Source organism: Callorhinchus milii, unplaced genomic scaffold (assembly GCF_018977255.1).
Source record: "Callorhinchus milii isolate IMCB2004 unplaced genomic scaffold, IMCB_Cmil_1.0 Scaffold11, whole genome shotgun sequence".
Lineage (NCBI taxonomy): Eukaryota > Metazoa > Chordata > Chondrichthyes > Chimaeriformes > Callorhinchidae > Callorhinchus > Callorhinchus milii.
The window spans coordinates 5577288-5598282 of NW_024704752.1; the positions used below are offsets into that span (position 1 = coordinate 5577288).

Here is a 20995-nt window from a genome sequence, read left to right on the forward strand (position 1 = left end):
CACACATACTCACGCACATACACAGAAACACTCATATACGCAAACACAGACACACATTCTCAGTCTCCAGGCTGCCAAGCTTTCACTCAGTGTGAAGACTAGACCTGGGACAGCCCAACACTCTCCAGACCCCATGTGCCAGATCAAATGCAGTTTTCATGTTCAACGAAAACCAGGATATTTTATGAACCTGGCGTACAGAGTTTTACAACGAAAATATTTATCAATATATTTTAAACAGTTTACTTTGTAAGTAACTGCAGCGAGGTTGTGGGGGGAGTGTGGTGGGGGGGGGCGGGGGGGGTGGTTGGTACTTGAACCTGAGCTCCGGAGAAGGAAGGTGAACAGATTTAGTTTACGCAGGGGGCAGTGAGTGAGTTAGCGAGCACATGTGTTTGTATCTCTCAAAACGCCAAATATTGCTGCGTAACTGAGCTTCATATTGAGCCAGATATCAGTTTTAGAACTATAGAAATATATAATAATAATAATCCTTATATTTGTGAGGATATCCCAAAGAGCTTCACATGATATATTGTAACGAGCAGTGACTGTGTTCTGTGGGCGAATGCACCAGCCAATTTACACACAGCAACATCCCACAAACAGCCATGGAGTGAGTGACCAATTTTATCTGGGAGATTGTTGGCCAAGGCTCCGGGAGAGCGAAACTCCCTTCTCTTTTAGAATAGTGCCATTTACAGCACAGGAAGCCATTTGACCGTTTGTATCTGACGCTGTCAGTTTGATGCTGCGATGGGCAGATGGTCAGGCAAGCATTCTGGAAGAATGAGATCAGATGGACCAAATTCGTCCAATTCAATCATGTGATCGCTTAGCTGAGATGTGTAATGCTAAATGAGAGATGAACAGAGAGATGGAAGATGGGTGTTAATAACAGCAACGAACTAGGAGTGTGAGCAAAGGGCTACGTTTAAGGGGACTGCTGCTTTAAACAGATGGCGTCTAATTATTGCTTCCACACCAGTGTTAGAATCATCAAGGGCTATCTAATGGGCTTTCAGTAATGTGGTCTCCAAAGATATCAGCTCACACCAGGCAGATGGAACCTGAGCTGAAGTGTGAACACTATTCTGAGCAACACGCTCATGAAAACGCCCCCCCACCACAACCCATCCCTACAATGACATGCAAAGGCAATACATGGCAGATGCTTGAGGTAATGAGTCTGAGGTGATCCTAAGAGGAGAATGTGAAGGAAAATTCTACAGTGGCTTAAATGAGTCCAGGGTCCTGGCTCCAACCACTGTTTCTGTCAACTGCCTTGTAATTGTTAATCCCTTTCACATCGCTCTTCGTGTGCCCTCTTGCCCCTATTAAACAAGAGTAACCCTGGGTTGTTTCAGAGGGGTCTGCCCTGTTAACACGCTTATGCCTCTCCTTTAGATAACTAATAATAATAATTGCATTTGATATAGCGCCTTATCATGTCTTGGAGACTTGATAGTCTCGAAGCACTTCACAGAATATACTGTAAAGTGAATTGACCATATATTTTGTGGGCGAAACACAGCAGCCAATTACGCATAGATTGAGTGACCAAATTATTATTTTTTAAAATGCTTTTATTTAAGGGTTTATTACTCCCGAAAAGTGATCCACCAGTCGACTTACAACAGGGTTCCTACTTATTGCTAGATAAATAGAGGCATGTGGAGTAAGGAAACTTGCCCAACATTTCATCCTGCCCATGAATCGAACCCAGATCCTCTCGTTTGCAAGGCGAGTGCTCTAATTACTAACACTACAGGAATCTACGATTGACTTTAGATCAGGGACTTGTGGGGTGGATGGGGGGGTGGTGTGGAAAGTGAATTAAGGACATGTATCTCTATCCACCTTGAGTCACCACTCAGGCTCAAGGAGTGTGAGCCACTGATATCAATCTGATCACGCACACTGTGTTGCAATGCAGCCACAAGAACATTGGCCAAGTACCTATGCATGCTAATTTGTACCCAGAATCTAGGCCATATTGTCCTGGTGACATTCAACCCCCCTGATAAGTGGGCTTCTTAACAAAGACGTGCCACATGTCACACAGGTGCCAGCCCGGTTCAGTTGGTAGCGCTCACGCCACTGAATCACAAGGTTGTGGGTTCAAGCCTAATGTCTGGAACTTTGAGCTCAGTCGAGGCTGACACTCCAATGCAAGTGCAGGGGGTGTGCTGAATTGCAGGAGGTGCTCTCATTTAGATGTGTCGTTAAACCGAGGTCCCATCTGTGCCTGTTCAGGTGGATGTTAAAGATTCCACGACACAATTCGAAAAGAGAAGGAAGTTTCTCTCTCCCAGTGTCCTGGCCAACAATCCCCGAGATAAAATTGGTCATTGACTTCTGAGACTTTGCTGTGCACAAATTGGCTGTCAGATTCATCCACAGCTTATTGGTGCTAGCAATAAGAGCTTCTGTTAAGCTGATGGGCATTGATGGGGGGGAAACGAAGATTGTGTGTGGTGAATTTTGTAAAATTAGCTTCCATTCTAAGTGAGGCTCTGCATTGACACCTTGTGCATTGACACCCAGAGCGGAAGTGCACGCTCCACTGTGCTCATTAATCGGCCACTGGTAGCTTTACCGCCTTTGAGATGCAGATCTTTAATCAGATCCCAAAAGTTGCACTCTTCCACACACTCTGCACATTTTTGCTCTGTCTTCTCAACCCCACAAAGTGATGGTGGTTACACAGACACTATCAGCTCACTCTGTGAAGTCAGTAAGAATGAGCTTACACTGTTTAAGACAGCACACTCTATGTGTGTATGTATGTGTGTGTGTGTGTGGAAAGTCTGGTGCTATGAGCTTGAGGTCTTGAGCTGCAGTTTTTTTGCATTCTGAGCTGGGGAGTGTTATTTAAATCATGTGGTCGATGGGCTCAACCACAGAAGTCTTAAAATTACTCAAGAGGGTGAATTTCCGTTAGCTTTTCACAATGTTACCCTAAAGAGGAGCTGGCTCAGGAATGGCTTCTTTTGAAACGAAACACTTATGAAAATGTCGAACGCTCGGCCGTTAATGTTGAAAGCTTCCAGCCGGAGGCAGCCCCTAGCAGGCCACACTCACCACAACTCTTCCAATCAATTGGGCAACTCAATCACTTACCAATTTTTGGGGGTCAGCCGGATGTCTGATATGTGGAAACCCGTCACCGTGTTTAAGAGTATCCAAACCAAACTGAGAATTCCACCTAGACATGGAAATCCCATAGATTGTTGGAATGGAATCCGCACGCTCTCCTTGGAGGGACACATCCTGTTTAGCTATTTCAAAGTAGGTTGGCAAGAGCCAAGGCTTGGGGACCCCAGAGTGTGTGTAGGGATAAATGCTGGAGTCTAAGCAGCTAAAACCGCATAGCTTGCCATCCATATTGCCTTCTGGCAAGCTTTCCAGCTGCTTGTCCAGCTGGGACCACCCTACCCATTAGGGCTTTGGCTTGCAGGATTAACAAGAGTTGAGTGGGAAGAGTCCCTGGCCTCAGTGACTGGTTTGCTCTTCCAGGAACTGCTATTGAGCCAAGCTGGGCTCATCACTGTCATCCATAGTGCTCTGAAATACTGCGCTTGAGCCTGGCTCAGGAACCAGACTAGAGACCGCCACAGAGGGCTGGCTCGATTCTGACATTCTGTTGTCAAACATTTTATCTTGGAACCAGTTCAGCTCCAAGGAGACCCTGCTTACCTCCCACAAGGAGAATAGTCGCTTACTAATGCAGCACCGAGTTTAAAAAAAAAATCTGCCTGAAACTGTCCAGGAAACGTGCTCTGGCATGGGGGAAGTTAGTGACTTTGTTCAAGCATTTATTTTCTTGTGTAAAAAGGCAGAATTCCTTCCCCAGCTCGAGGCATAATATACACGAGGTGGAGCTCACTGGGAGGGACATGTGATCCTAGGGCTAAGTGTTAGCTGATCTGAGCTAGACCAGCGAGGGGGCTGCAGGACTCACCATTGGTCAGGGAAGGTGGGAAGAACAGCAAGCTGCCCCCAGTGCGCAAGATCACAAGAGAAGTTGAGGAAGACAACTCAGCCCATTTGAAACACATCCACTTAGCGCCTTGAAATGTCCTCTAGATATGAAAAGGCACTGTATCAAATGTAAGGATTCTGAGGTCCACCAGGCCTTGCCTCTTGCCAACCTCCGTGGAATACTTTCCGGAATCAGGTAAGCACGATGGATGCCTCCAGGGAGAGAGTGATCATTCTAGTCCAACAATTTATCTGTGGAATTTCTATGTGTAGGTGGGATGCATGGAAATCTCAGTTTGGTTTGGATACTCTTAAAGATGGTGATGGGTATCTGCATGTGTGACTCCCCATAGATTAAACAAAAAGTAAGGGTTACTATTTATTATTATATATTATAGTCCATGCCCACTCGTCTTACCATCACATCACTCAGATAAACATCTGAATTGAGGCCCGGCTTGAACCACCCTCGCTGTTCCAGGCACTGTCCAGGTCTGTCAGTGCAAGGAGTTACTTGCTGGTGTCTGTCCTGTTCTTACCCTTCACACCTTGAACCTGAGAGAATTGTTCTGGCTTTACTTTCCCAATCCTATTTAAAATTTTGTACACCTGTTCAAGGTCTGCTCTGAGACCTTGTGTAATTGCAGGGCTTTTCAGGGCTGAAGAGCCTGAGCTTGTCTAATCATTTGTACATTTGTAATTTCCTCTGATTAGATGTGGAATTTCCTGCCGGGAGCAATAGTGGAGGCAGAATCCATATTAGCGTTCAAAAGGCAACCTGATAAATATCTAAAAATGATTAAATTACAGGTGGATGGGGAAAGGGCAGGGAAATGGGACTGAAAGGATTGCTCTTAACATCATCGGCACAGACTCGATGGGCAAAATGGCCACCTTCTGTGCTGTCAATTTCTATGGTTCTGAAGTGTCTAGGGCCTGGGTAGCCCCCTATGTCTCAGTGACCAAACTGAAGCAAATGTGGCCTGACCAGAGCACTATATAGCTTGATTATGATGTCTGGGGACCTGAATTCATCTGACTTAATAATGTAGCCAGCATGCTGTTTACCTTGTTGATTGTTGCCTTGTGCTGTTTGGACACGGTGAGCTTGGGTAAAGACATGACCACACTGGATTCTGACGCCTCTTATAATCAACCAGCCATTACCTCTGGTGTCTGGTCTCACAAAGTCTGTGCTTTAACAGTTATATGCTTAATGAGTTCAAGTCACACTTCACACCATCCAGCTGCTTGTTTACGAGATGTTCTTCCCCAGTTGTTGTGATGGCTTTTTCACAACTTGCTCAAATTAGTTAAGCCTGTACGAGCCCTACTCAGCCACTGTCTGTGTGGTAGTTACAGGCCAATCAATAATCATTCTTAGACCCTGGCAGCGAGGATCTGTCTTGTTTTTTTGTGCTATGCCCGGCGTTTACTCTTGTTGCGATCGATAGTAACGGACGCCACAATCAGCAGTCCTGGAAGAAGGGATCAGAAGGGAATCTGGCTTCTGACGGAGATTTTTGCTGAACGGAATTTAATCGCAAAACTCCTTCTCCATTTCTGTGACATTTAATCCTCTGTTTAATCATTGGCTGCCTAGGGCTCTGGGGAAGAACCTGAGCAAGCAGATATTTAGTGTCTGTCTTTATTTTTAACAAAAAAACACTGACTTGGCCACGCTGACCAGAAGGTCGCAGGCTCAAATCCCAGCCAGGGATGAGTTAGCTGATCTCAGCTGGGGCAGTGGCTACCTTGGCCTCAGCCTCTACTCCCAGTTTAGACAGAGGAGGATTATGGTGATCTCTATCAAGCACCAAGGTCCCTTTACTGAAAGGTGTTGTGATGGGCTGGTTTTGGGTAAGGACAGGATCAGAAGTCGCTGTGATGCGTGACCACACAGCCAAACAGCTTGTTTCCTATCTTCTATTAGTCGATCATGCCTTGTTGCAGGGCTGGCATCTGTTGTTGGGTTCTAGAGAGACCATCCTTCTGTTCACTCTGTCTCAGTGACAAGCTCAGTGATCAATCTCAATAGTTTACCAGCTTTTGAAACCCACAAAATTTGCTAAGGGTGAGCAAACTGGCTGCCTCATTTGCCTACAAAGTACAGTCACTGCCCTTTACGCCTTGGGATGTCCTTTGAACGTAAAAGACGCTGTATAAATGTAATTTTGTTGTTGTTACAGTATATACAGGAAGCACTTTTGAGTTTGTTGTGTTCTTCACAATATGAAAGGTGCTGGATCAAATGTAAGGATTATTATTGTTGATAATAAAATGTAAGTGGGGAGAGGCCTTTTTGTTGTTAGTTCTCTTGAGGTGACCATGTTTGTTCACTGAGCAGGTCACTAAACACAGACCTGAATGGTGGTCAGCCTGGTTACAGCTGTACTCTGAGATATTGTGGCCGAAGAACACAAGGTGCTTATTCATCCACTTTAGAAACAATTTGCCTGACAGTTTTCATACAGCAAAACATCTCAAAGGAGCTTCACATGGTCCAACCAGGGTGGGAGAGGTGGAAGGAGAGAGAAGTCAGACAAAAGGTCAAGCTGATGTTTTTTTTTGACGGGTTATGAAAACAGAGGAGGGAGCGGGGTGGATGGATTTAGGGAGAGAGTTCCAGAGGGTGTGTGTGTTTATGTGTGAACAAAATGGCGAAGGCTCATCCTCTAATGGTGAGCAGATGTAGAGAAAGCCTGAGTTGGCGGAGTCCATGAAGTGGGCGAGGAGAGTGGGTTCTGAAGGAGATCCAGTGTTTGGGTGAAGCATGGGCAAAAACAGTGCAACACGACAAAATTAAGCGGGTTCTGTAGTGCTGGTGATACTTCTGTGCAATTTTTTTTTCTCTCTCTGTACAATCTCTGTACAATTAATGTGTGGAATTCCAAGGAAGCTAATGAGCTAGGGAAGCTAATTCAGGAGCAAAGTCACTTACATTACTCACTTCTCCTTTCAGTTGTAGTAAGAGGCATGTCATGTCTTACAGTCCGGAACTTCTGACCTAATTCTGTGTATTTCTACACCTCCTCTACCATCAGTTTCACTACTTGATTGAGGCTGAAGTTAGCACAGCACAGGTCCTGCTGCGACACCATGTACCCACAGGCCTTTGTAAGGACAGACAGGAAGCAAGACTTTTTTTGTTAGCTGGGTGTCTGACACACGTGGAAACCCATCACCATGCTTAAGAGTATCCAAAACCAAACTGAGATTTCCATGGATTCGGGTACAAACCCTTAACTGTCCAGTGCCTTGGGATGTCCCCCCAACATGAAATATAAATGTAATTTTGTTGTTGTCTTTCCGTGCACTCCTTATGCTCTCTGGAGTACACGGCAAAGGCTTGTCTTGTCATACAAAATGTTGGAAGCCTCATTTACTTTCTTGTCAGTGAAGCGCAAGGATGCTTACGTGCACTTGGTGGGGGTTCAGGATTGTGCTCAGCCCCAGGTCCACTAACTTTATCCATCACCTTACAATGGGGGCAGCCCTCCTGTGTTGGGCAGTGACAGAGGTCACACAGATACGGATAAGGATTTGCATCCGAATCCATAGAATCCTTAATTTGGTTTGCATACTCTTAAACATGGTGATGGGTTTTCGTATGTGTCAGACACCCAGCTGACAAAAAAGTCTTGCTTCCTGCCTGTCCTTGCAAAGGCCTGTAAGTACATGGTGTCGTAGTAGGGCCTGTGCTGTATTGTGCTAACTTCAGCCTCACACACACACACACTGCTGTTTCCTTCAGGATAATTGGAATGCCTCCTTTAGAGGAATACTGTCAATCTCTAACCTGCACAGACACTCGGCGAGCAGAACAGTCGAGAATGATACCCTTGAACTCAGAGGAAATTAACGTGAAGCTGTATGAATATCATGGGGGTGTGATATCTGCCGGCAGAATATGTACCACTGGAACTCTCAGTAGGTTTGGGCGTGGACATTACAGAACAGAAAGTGTTAATTTGCTCCACTGTGCCGAATTTAGAGCTCACTCCACCAATTCCCCTGCCCTTTCCCTGTCCCCTTTTATATTCTTCCTCTTTGGATATTTAACCACTTCCCTTTTAAATGCTGTTACATTCTCCATTTCAATAGACATTTGCTTTCTGTGAGTGAAAACCTTTTCCTTAACTCATTCAATGACATATCTGAGCTCACCACTCATATTCCCAAGGCAGCAGCCAATGGGAATAACCTTTCACTCCCGTGTTTTTGGTCAGTTAGGAGTCTGACATATGGGAGGGATTTAGGGAGAGTGTTCCAGAGTTTTGGAGCGTAGTGGCTGAAAGTACGGCCGCCAATGGTGGAACGGAGGTCACGCGGTACAAGCAGGAGCCCGGAGCCAGTCGAGCAGAGGTGGCTGGTAGTAGAGTGTGAAGTAAGCAGGTCAGAAAGGTATGAAGGGATTTGAAGATGAGTGTAAGGATTCCGATACATGGAAATTCCAGAGATAGCTTGTTGGAGCTCCTTATTCCTTTATCCTCACCATGGAACTTTGAAGCCCCAAACCGCAGACAAACATTGGCCCGAGTGTCTCTGTCAGCTATTAATAGAACTCGCACTAAGGACACAAAGCAACTTCAAAAACAAGTTTGATTTTATGAAGCCTCCAATGGCATGTAGACAGCTTGGAGCGTTTTCCTGTAAATGTGCGTTAATCATTCAATGATTCTGTTCACAATGTAAATTCGTCACTGTTGTTTAGACGTCATGTGATGGTGCCAATTTTTGTAAAATATTTTCGTTCTTTACCTTTTCTGAAGGTCTCTAAACCCTTATTTCTTTCTAACAGGTGGAGGGAGGGAGGGAGGGAGGGAGGGTGTTGACCGCTGACCTCGCTCCTCAGCGCCTATTCTCACCTTTGGTCCTAGAATGTTGGCTGACCCTGTCCATGTTGACACACCTCCCAGCAGAGGGCGATCAGGATCTATAAGCCCTAAATTATGTTCTCCCCACCCCAGGGGCATCGAGACCACTTGCAGCGTCCTGTCCATCACCCTTTTTTACTTACCACAACAACTTGCATTTTTATAGCATCCTTCATACAGGGTAGGTTCTTGGCACGCATGACAGTGGCGGAGCCTGACACTGAGCAGGGGGGAGGTGAACATAGGCAGTGTCGAAGAGAAAGGTCTGGCATGATCTGAAACTGGGGAAGGAGGGGGCAAGCTGGAGGATTGAGGGAGAATTCCAGAGTTTTGGGGTATAGTGGCTGGAAGCATGGCCGCCAATGGTGGAGCAGAGGGGATGAGGGGAAGCAGGAGCCCGGAGCCAGTTGAGCAGAGTGGTGGAGCGGGGTGTAAGCAGGTCAGGGAAGTAGGTAGATGCGACGGCATGATGGGATTTGCAGATGGGTGTGAGGATCTTGAAGTTGATTTGTTCTGTGATAAGGAGCCAGTGGAGCCTGGCGAGGCCTGGTGTGATGGAGGTACAGAGCTTACAGCAGGTGAGTGCACAGGTTGCAGTGTTTTGGAGCACTTGGATTTTGTTGATAGTGGAGTTGGGGATACCAGCAAGGAGGGCGTTTGAATAGTTGAGGTGGAAGCTGACGGAAGCACGGACAAGGTGTTCGGCAGCATCGGAGTGATTTATTAAAAAAAAGTCTCTTGCAATTTGCTGTTCTCTTTCGTTCTTCCTGAGTTGGGGAGGGGTAGGCGAGGAGAGGAGAAGAAAATTACAGGAGAGAAAAAAAGCAGTGAAATATTGTTTAAGAAGAAAATAAGGAAATAACTCCACGGAGAATTTGAGATTTTGTTTTTTAAAGGTTTGCTTTGCAACTGTTCAGTCCCTGTATCTGGAACCAATACTTCAATAAGTTTATGTGTGTGGGTGTGTGTGTGGGGTGTGTGCACAATTGGCTGCTGCGTTTCGCCCACAAATGCACAGTCACTCCACTTCATAATGTATTCTGTGAAGCTCTTTGAGCTGTCTCAATAAAGTATCCTTGTGCTATATCAACTGTGAGGATTATTATTTATATTATTAAAGATCTGCCATATCTAAAACTTGTGGAACAGGCTCATAAGCTTAATGGCCTCCTCCTGTTGCCATGTAACCTGGCTCCTACACAGGGTGTTAGCACCAAGGCTTGAGTTTAACTCTTGTTTTGATGATTTTCTTCCCTCCTCAGGTCAGGCCCTTCCCATTAGCCAGTGCTCCACTGAGCACCTTTGCCCACCATTGCGGAGTCCCATCCCGCTCTTTCAGACAGCGATTTGGTAGTGTATCAGCAATGAAGGACACAATCTCACTCAGCACGATCCCTGTCTGGCTGGTGATGTGCTGTAAAGGCAGGGCGTGCAATGGTAAGGAACTGTGAAATTCCACACCTTTACCAAGCTGATAAACTGAACAGTGTCTGGAATTGCACTTTAATGATTACATGTAGAGCATGGGATCTGCTGGGAATGGGTCTGTAGTCGAAATCATGCAATGTGCTCTTTAGACAAACCATGGCTGCAGGTGTCTCTCTGCTCTGACTTCCCCAATCAGGAACAATTAAATCTTCAATGAACAAAAAAATTAGAATAATCCTTGCACTTTATCAAGCTCCTACCACATTGAAATGTATCCCGGGTTTTCTGATAAATGTAGTGACTGCATTATGTAGGCAAATGCAATATGCACATAGCAATGTCCAACAAGTGCCTGAAAATGATATTGCATGGGTTTGGTCTGAGGAGACCTTCTGTTACTTGCGCCCATTTGTTATCTAGGTTTAAAATGTCAAAAAGCCTCTCACTATTTGACGCAACAGTAGAAACTGAACTGTGTATATTTATCAGATCAGATATTGTCACTGCAGTCGCTTAGTTACACGACTGAATTATACCAATTTGCTGTTGATAATTGGCAAACAGATATTCGCATAATTTTCTCACACCATTTTCTGAAATGCTTTCTCAGCCGAAGGACTTACTTTCCCTTGTAGTGGGGGCTTGCATTGAAACATTAAATTGAATATTGTGCCAGTGTTATACAGAAGGATTATTATTGCTAATTCCTTCTTGAAAGCTAATATGGATCCCCTCTTCAACCTTTGCCCGTCAAGGCATTCAACGTACTAACAACCTCTCAGTGTAAAAAAACCCTCCTCTTCTCTCCTGAACTCTGAAATTTCTCACGGGCTTAGCTTTAATGATAGTAATAATAATCCTTGCATTTGATACAGTGCCTTATCATGTTGTTGAGCCATCTCGAAGCGCTTCACAGAATATACTGTAAAGTGAATTGACTGTGCATTTTGTGGGTGAAACTTTTCACCATTTAAGGCCATTGATTTCAAGTGCACAGGATTTGGGACAATTCCTCACATCAGTCTGAGTTTGGAAGCCACAGCTCTTAAAAAGAATCGCCTTCCAAATTAAGATGGAATTAAAGATTTTCTCAAGATCCTGCATGTACTTACACTTTTATCATAACAGTCTTGAGGCCTGAGAGTTTTGGAGCCACATCTCCTCTTCTCCTCTCCTCATCAAAAGGCCTGATACATTTATCATGTGTGATATCCGTCCTCCACACTTATCTCTACTTGTGAGGACAAACACAGAGTGCTGTGCAGTGGAGTTGGGGGAGTCGGGATGTTATTTGACCTCATGGTACAGCAACCCAGCCCAACTCTGTCCTTACTCGTGTATTATTTACACTTTCCAGCAGGGGTCACCAGTGAGCTTAGGAGTGGACATCTGGACCTCTCCCATCACAAGGGCACAGAGGTCAGTTGCACAGTCCATGTGCTGCCTTTGATGAGATGAGTGAGCTGGGCACAGACCGGGGCTCAAACCCTGGGACAATCGCTACCAAAACAATGCCAGCATTTTCTGTTCTGAATGCCTTTTGCGATGAGCTCCCACCACTTCAAGAGTCTCTATCCGGGCTGATTCTGTGAAGAGTGCCTATGCGGATGAAGAAGAGAGAAATTGGAGTGGGGGGGAAGATGGAAACAAATAAAATTTGTTGTTTTTTTTAGTCTAGGACATGTGCTCCACATAATATCATCGGGAAAAAAAAGTAACTGATGAGGCAGGGGATCACAGAGGCAATGGGAATTGGTTTCAGTGTGAGCAGGAACATCCAGTGCTGCCAGGTGTTGGTGTGTTTGTTACAGGTGCACTGTGTGCTGTTTGACTGGTATACACCATTCAAATAGATGGAAATTATCTCTATAAATGATTTGAATCTTTTGGATGCAAATCAGTATTGGCTCCACTCCAGCTCCACAACTTGAGCACTCATCACTGGGGCAGGGAATCAACCCACTCAGCTCCTGTTCACCCTGCAATCCAAAGCTCTAATGAGTAGGGTGGTTCTAGCTGGACACGCAGCGGAAAGCTTGTCAGACAGTGCTTTCAATGGCAAGCTATGTGGTTTTAGCTGGTTGGATTTTGACAGAACAAAATGCACACTCTGAGGTTTCAGAGCCTTGGCTCTTGCCAGCCTGAGTCTAATATTCTCTGGATGAGTCCCTCCAGGGAGACAGTGCATATTCTATTCCAGTATATGGAAATTTCCTTGCATAGGTGGGATCCATGGAACTCTCAGTTTGGTTTGGATACTCTTAAGCATGGTGATGGGTTGGTTACTCATTCCATGGCTGCTTGTGGGACATTGCTGTGTGAAATTGTGCTGCCGTGTTTGCCTACAAATACGCAGTCACTCCATTTCACAGTAATTCCTGTGAATTGTTTTGAGACGTCCTTCTGACATGATTAGGTACTATATCAAATGCAAGGGATTATTATTATTGATAATACATCAAGCTGAAAACCCTCAGCTTTGTGTTAGGTGTTAAGAGTACAGATTCCACCCCACCCTACGATCCTGTGTTTTTTTTAACTCCTGAATTTATTTGTGCATGTCAGAGGTCACGTTGTCAGCTTCATGCCAGATCTCAGACAGCACGGTTGTTTTTTCTGAATGTCAGGGCAGACAATGAAGGTCTGTAGTCTGGCCCATCCACCTCCACTTGCCTGATCCTCCTGATGTGCATGTGGTCACTTGCTCAGTCCGACACCTAATGCTAAACCAAGCCACACTGAGACTGAACAGGTCTGAATTATCTATTTATATTCCTGTATGAGTGCAGACGCACAGTTTAACAGTTAACCATCGTTTATGTGCAGTCATAAATAGCTTAAAGCAGTTAATAGTTATACATGCAGCATCATTGCCTTTGATACATGTGCCTATAATGCCCCAAAATACATCCCAGGAAATTGCTGCCCAGTGTAGTGATTGTGTATTTATAGGTAAATGCAGGGACATAAATGACCAATTTGGAGGATTGTTGGCAAGGATTTGAGGAGAAACTCCCTTCTCGTTTCTTTATGATATATCTGAACAGGCAAACAGGACCTCTGTATATTAATAGCAATCTTTGCATTTGATATAGCGCTTTATCACATCTTGGAGACGTCTCAAAGCGCTTCAAGAAAATACTGTAAAGTCAACTGACTGTTTATTTTGTAGGCGAAACGCAGCAACCAATTAATTGTGCACAGCAAACGGTTGTGGATTGAGTGACCAATTCATTTATTTATTTTTTGAAGGAATTATTTAATATCACATCCAGGGCACAGTACCTCATCACATGCAATACTTTCAGTACATCCAACACTTCGCTGGAACGTCAGACTGGACTGTGAGTTCATAGTCCTCGAAGTGAGGCTTGAACCCAAAACTTTGTGATGCGGAATGGTGGGATTATTATCCCCGGAAAGCGATCTGCCGATCGACTAACCCTAACCCTAAGTGCATCTTATACATAAAGGGGGACTTCAAATGGGATAAATGGGGTAGACTTGACGTGGCGGAGACATAACTTGAGGTGTCATCAAAATCCCAAATATTGATGAGCTTTTATATCACTTCTGAGAGTTGTGCTGCTCCCCGCACCCCCGCCCCCACCCACCGCCCAGGGCAGGGTCAGCCTGGACTGCAAGCTGAGGTGTCACTGTGAGTCCTGAAGCCAGGATTAGGCTGGGGAGTAGTTGTTAGTCTAATCAAATACATTTAGATTCTGGCAACTTTACTACCAAAGTCTTATTTAAAATAGCATAGTCAAATAAAGACATCTTACCCACAGACAACTGTTTAACCCTTCAATTTCTGGAGACAAGTTATTACCTAGTTATCAGCCTCTGCTTGTGACTCATTCACCAAGGATTCTACCCTCTCATGGAAAGGAATAGGGCAGACACCTATGTGAAAGCGATAGTGAACATAATGTCCAGCAGATTATCTTGCATTTGATAACGGGCCTTACTACATTGAAAGGTGCTTCAGAGTTTTTTTGGAGAGTGCTGTTATTTATTTGTAGGAAATCAAAGTAGCAACAGCAGCAATGTGCAATTATGTAGCGCTCTTCCTGCAGAGTAGTAATAATAATAAGGGTAGTGTCTCAGAGTGCTCAACAGCGGAGCTTGGCGCCAAGCTGGGGGCGAGGTGACCGTAGGCACGGTTGTTGAGGAAGTTCTTGAGCGTGATCTGAAAATGAGGATGGAGGGAACACTGCAGAGGGATTGAGGGAGAGAGTTCCAGAGTTTTGGGGGCATAGTGGCTGAAAGCATGGCCGCCGATGGTGGACCAAGGACATGCAGGTGGCAGGAGCCAGCCGAGCGGAGGTAGCAGTTGGTGGAGTGGGGAATAAGCAAGTTGGACAGAAAGGGAGGTGCCAACCTCTCCGATCTAGCTCGGCATCAGGCTGTTAAGTTCTCCGAGACGCTACCCTGCAAAGCAGCCGATTTGCACACTGCACAACGTCCCATAAACAGCAACAAATTGAATGACCAATTTTTTGTCTGGGGGGATTTTTGGTCAGGACACTGGGGAAAACTCCCTTCTCTTTGATTCGTGCCACGGGATCTTTAACAAGCACCCAACAGACAGACGGCATCTCATCTTAACGCTTCATTCACAAAAGGCTCTATATAAATGTAAATTACTGTTGTCGAAAGATGTTTTGTTTAATTCAGCCCTCAGAGGGTTAAACACAAATGTGAGGATTCATGTAAAGCTGGACTGGCTTTTGCATTCATGCGGGAATGGCCTGGGGATGGGGACGAAACACACATACAAGTCCCTACTGTATCTGAATAAGGACATGGCAGCAAATTGCTGGTATCTGACTTCTACCAGTGGAGTTCAGAGGTTATTATAAGCTTTGCATATCAGATGGAAGCTACCAATCAGGTTACATTTGCAGGGGAGAATGGAGCTGTTCCTGTCCAGCTCTTACATCCTCTGGATTCGTTCCCGTTGCAAGGCTGCTCGCCGAGCATAAGATCGAGGTCTGGGGCACAGACCTCAGTGTGCGTGTGCGAGCGTGAGACAGCTGAGGGGCTTTAAACCAAATCCCAAGCCCTCCCGCGCGGTTATGCGCCTCTCACGCTGACAGCGCGTCAGGTAGACCCAGTGCTTCCTGGTAGGGCTTCGCAGCTCGTGGGGGAGGGACTGGGCGCACGCAGATAAGTGTCTGCGAGACTTCTGTTCCTCAGCCCCTTGCACTGCGGAACCCAGCACGCTGTAGCTGCCGTCATGCTCCCCTAAATAACAAGGCCCCTCCGTCCAGGGCAGCTTCATCTCCTCCACCCACTTGAAGCCATGAGTCCCACCGTGCCTCCGGCAATCAGTCCTGTGACTGAGTGCGTCTAAAAGAAATGTAAGAGGTAAGTGTGTGTGTGTGTGTGTGTGTGTGTGTATACGTGTGTGTTTGTGGTGGTGGGGGAGGAATCCTTAGGGAGAGTTGCCGAGGAAGAGAGAATGAGCGGACACTGGTTTGTTTCGCCCACAACATACACAGTCAATCCGCTTTACAGTATATCCTGCGGAGCGCTTTGAGACTTCTTGAACGACGCGACAAGATGCTGGATCAAATGCAAGGATGATGATGATGATGATGATGATGATTGCTGTTATAGCGGTGGGGGGGGGGGGGCATCGAGCCGCTCCATCTTGAGACGGTAACGCAGCAGAAGGTCGAAGCTGCAGTTGCCGAGCGTGAGTCAGACGGCCCCGTCCGTCCCTGTCCCCCGCACGGCCGCAGCGAGGAAACCTTCTCTCCTTCTTTCCTCCTCCTCCTCACTCTCTTCCCCCCCCCCCCACTCCCACCACCCCTTCTCTCTCTCTCTCTCTCTCTCTCTCTCTCGCACATTCCCCCCCTCCCTCCCTCAGTCTCTATCCCCCTTCCCGTTATTCCTCCTCTTGGTGTGTGTGTGGGGGGGGGAGGAGGGAGTGTCCTTACCCCCACCCCCAGCGAGAGAGCAAATACGCAGCTGCGCGTGTTTACCGCCTCCAACCCATCACACCCCGAGACAGACAGACAGACAGACAGACACAGTAGTGGTCGTGGTGGGGCTAACGGCCGTCCACACCGGGGCGGGGGTTCGCGCGTGTGTGTGTGTGTGTGTGTGTGGGGTTCAAAAAAAAACCCCATGTTTTTTTGGGCGGGTACCGACAATTTTTTTTTGGGGGGGGGAAGAGAGGGAGGGAGGGAGGGAGGAGAGAAAAAAAATCTATACGTAACTTATACCGACAAAACTCCCCCCCACCCCCCCCACCTCGAAGATATTTTCCTTACAGTTTGAAAAAGCTCCGAACCATCAATCTGCCGCTCTGTTGCTGCCGCCCATATACAGCGTAGAGAGAGCGAGAGAGAGATACTGAGGGGGGGGGACGGGGGGGGGACGTACGCATCATATTGGGCTACTTTTGGGCTACACACGTATCCGGTTCACTTCTGGTAGCCCAGCGTCACATTGGGCTACTTTGGGCTCGAGAAGCGCCCGGAACGTGGGGCTACTTTGGGCTATTTTTTTTGGTTGGGGGGGGGACGGGGACGGGGGGGACGGACGGACGGGACACTTTGGGGGCGAGAGATGCGCATTTTAATTGCTGGCGGCCCGCGGGAGGCCACGCGATGTTGGGGCTACTTCTGGGACGACAATTTGGTGGACGCGCGCGCGTGTGTGTGTGTGTGAGAGGAGGTTTTATTTTTTAAAGAAATTCTTGCCAACGCGTTATTGGGGCTACGTTTGGGGCTATGATTGGAACTTTCGTCTACAAGTGGGGTTTTTTTTTTGGGGTGGGGTGGGGGGGGGAAATAACCGATAAAAACACATTAACATTGGGGGCGACTGTGAGATGAGAAGAGGGCTACAGACCGATTTGAATCTCTGGCAGAGGGCGCGCGAGCCAATGCGCGCGCAGCGGCGCTAACGGCCGTTGGCGGTCGCGCGTGAGGGCGAGTGGCACGCGGGCCGGACTTCCTCATTGAACTGACTCCGCTGCCACCGCCGCCGCCGCCGCCTTATTTGGGCGGACGGCGCTGTACGCCAGCGCAGCACACGATGGAGTTCGCCAGATGTGTAGAGAGGGGAAGAGCACGAAAGGAAAGGAAAGGAAGACGCCTCGCCTCGCCCTGCCCCGGGCCCGGCCCCGGCCCTCGCCCCGCCTCTGGGAGGGAGGAGAGAGAGAGAGTGAGTGGGAGGGGGGGGGGGGGGGGGGTCGCTCTCGCTGTTGGCGGTGCGTCACTCGACAGCGAGAGTCAGAGCTGCCGAGACAGACAGACACACAGACAGACAGACAGACAGACAGAGGGACAGATAGAGAGACAAACCGCCGAAGTTCGTCTTCCTCTGGAGTTTTATTTCATGCGAAGACGGCGTCCGTTAGCCGCCCCCTGATTTCACTTGTGAGGGAGGAGAGGGGGAGTTGCCCTCCCGGCCCGGCCCGGCCCGGCCCGGGGGTAAGTCACTGACTGACACATGCTCTTCCTCTGCAAATCACACGGTCTCGACAATCTGCACCAGCGTTCACTATATTTTGTAAACCCAAACTAGGGACACGTGTGTGTGTGTGTGTGTATATATATATATATATACGCCACCATTCCTGATGCTGACAGCACTGGGGAAAGCTTGTTGTTGGGGTGTGGGGGAGGTGGGCTTAATGGCTGGGTTTCTCGTGAGGAACGTCTCTGCTTTATTTGGAATTGTACTTGTCTTGTTCTCAGTTTGTTGCTGAACTCAAAACTGGGCAAAATTTGCCTCCAGGGACTACAGTGAATACCTCCCCCCCCCCCCCCCCCCCCCCCCCCCCACACACACACACACACACAGACCTTCCCAGTGGTATGGAGAGAAGATGGATCAAATGGTGCACAGCTCTGCTTCCATCGTTTAATTTCAGACTACCTTCGAGCCTTCGTCTTCGCTCTCCTTCCCTTCTCTCTCTCCTATTCCCCATCTGGTCGCTTTGGGAAGTCCTCCTGACGTGAAAAGCGCCGTACAAATGTCATTTGTTGGTGGTGGTCGCCCAGTACTTACTTTTCCGTGTGTTTGTGTGAGGGTCGGGTGGAGGGTGTTGGATGTGATCCCAAATGAAGAATCGCCTGGGTTGCCCTTTCTGTCCCGCGGCGTGTGGAGGGTGAGAGAGATAGACTAAGGGAGGGAGGAAGGTGGGGAGGAAAATTGATATCTCGAAAGATCTAAACACGATCAGAGGAGGTGGTGTAGCAGTTTAAAATAACCCAGATGTTTGAGTTTTTTCCAGCTGTTTTGAGTCAGTGGCCATAGAGGGATTTAATCTGAAGGAAAAGCGAAGGGAGGGGTTGAGGGATGAGTTTCCTACTGCTGTCCGACTTGCCAGGACCCGGCTTGCGCTGTGTGCCACACCTAGCACCCTCCGTTCCCAGCTTATTTTCAGCTCGAGCATTGCTGGACTATATTTCATTTAATCTGCTTTAAGGGATAATGCAATTTAAAGATCCAGAGGCCTGTGTTTCAAAATCAAACAGTTGGCTGTATGTTTGTTTACATCCAGAACTATCTTTTAATACGATCCACCCCTCAGTACACCCGCTTCACTTTCTCCTTGCTCCCCCACCCCCCCACACTTAAATTCTTCCAACATGCAGTCAGCATGAGCACAGACTCTCTGTGCATTAAAACTGGTTCATGCTGCAACTCCTGGCAAGATGGGGCCTAGGCTTCCCAGGCTTCGTTGCTACCAGTGACTAGTATGTCACGCCACCTAACATTGTAACAGGAGCTCAGCTCGGTATCTCTGATGATTCATTTGCATCATTCCAGTAACTTTTGAGAGAACGCAAAAGATTACAGTATCATTTTTTATTACATTTGGATTAATTTGTCAACCTTTCACTCTACAAAGAGAAATATGAATTCATAGCTGCATCAAATGTTATGCTATTTGGCATTACAGATTATTGAATGAATTAGAAGGAAATTATCTGGGATGATTCAGTTAGTACTATATTCTACTAACAATATCACAGGGTGACCAAAAGGTCTTATTTTTCAGCTACCTTATTATCTGAACATTTTTTAAATTTCTTTAAGACCTATTGGACATTGTAATGGTATCATGACTTATTGGACACCCTGTATTACATTTATTCTTATTTGACATCTGGGTCAATGAGCACATTTGATATCACCACTGTCCAGAAAGTGTTCTGTCTTCTGTTGCCTCCCCTGCTTAAGGAAACAGATGCATCACCATGAATATTGACAGCTCAGTGTTCAGTGAGCTTAGTACAATGATAGTTCCTTGCATCTGATGAAGCACCCATTACCTACAGATGCCTCAAAGTGCTCCACTGTTATTTGCAGTCAAATATAGTGCATGAGGTTTGTGGTGTATAGGTTTGGGAGGCTGGATGCTGGAAGTAACATTTGCTACTTCATCATGTGCCCTTCATCTTCCTTTTGATTTCCCATTAAATGCAGCAGTAGATGTATCAGAGGTTTCTGTTTTGGAGAGAGTTCAGTTGACAACCGAGAACTGTGGTATTTGTAGACTGATTTGTAACTGTGATTGACTAACGGCACAAAGTCTTGATCATCAGAGAGTATTCTGCCTTCTGCTGCTTACCCTGCTCAAGGAAACAGATGCACACCTACCGCCAAACTGGCCATGAATGTGAGCTCCTTTCCTTTCATACACAGGATCAATAGCAATGTGTGCACACAACCATCACTGAAGTGAAGAATGGAACATTCCCTTTCCCTTGGCTCCTACAATTTAGCAGATTTAGGAAAGCAATAGGTGCCCACCTACCACTCACGCACATAGTGTGCATAATAATAATAATCCTTGCATTTGATATAGCGCCTTATGTCTTTGAGGCGTTTCAAAGCGCTTCAACACATATAACATGCACATAACATACACACAATGTACACATAAAATAAACTAATGTCGATCTACTTAAAAACTACCAAGGATCAAACATCTCTTACTTTCTGCATTCTTCTATCTCTCACTCACTAATTCAATAAGGGAAATGGACAACTAATCCTCACAGTAATTAGATGCCGTAACCCTCCAAGAATCGTTTCTCCTGCACCAGCGTATAGCCCTCCATAATGTCCATGACAGAATATATATAAAAAAAAACTTTCATGCATTTAGATAAGGGCATGATGACAGAGCATGGGCGGTGACGGTTTCTTTAGATTCTTTTGATGAGAAATGAGCCATCTGAAAGCCAAGACTATACAGAATTGCCATATCTGGATACGTTGGGGTGTCATTCATTCCTGTGCATTATAATGCTGTCACAGAGAACCACACACAAAACCTAGAATAAACCATATTTTGTTTGCTCTCTTAGTTTCACGGGAGCACTGTAAACCAGACCACCGCACGTAGCAGGTCACTCCACAACATAACAACTGTCTATGTAAAGAAATTCTCTTGATCTACCCCTTTTCTCCTATGCTAATTATCTTAAATTTGGTGCTCTATAGTCGCTGTACCCCCATCCAGTGGAAATAATTTCTTCCTTTTGACTTTAATAAAACTCTCGTAATTTCAAAGACCTATATCAGGACTCCTCTCAAACTCCCTGTTCCACTGACATTTGTCCCAGTTTGACGGCGACTTTCATTTATGTAGCATTTTTCATGCAGGGTAATGGAGTTCCTCTAGTTTCTGCTCATAGATCAATATTGTGTATTAACTTGCTCCTGGGCTTGTA

At 46.4% G+C, this 20995-nt stretch overlaps 1 protein-coding gene across 12 annotated transcripts in view; it reads left to right on the plus strand.

The window, feature by feature from the left end:
* The window catches only part of mbnl1 (muscleblind-like splicing regulator 1), a 120181-nt gene that overhangs the window by 5857 nt on the left and 93329 nt on the right, over positions 1-20995 (plus strand). Inside the window, exon 1 of one of the 12 annotated variants that reach the window (XM_042339042.1) lies at positions 15401-15659. The exons of 9 other annotated variants lie outside the window; for them this stretch is intronic. The gene's annotated coding sequence lies outside the window, so the exon portion shown is untranslated. Of the gene's footprint in view, positions 1-15400; positions 15660-20995 lie in introns of those variants that run through there. 2 more of the 12 variants (XM_042339041.1, XM_042339043.1) reach the window with 2 other exon arrangements.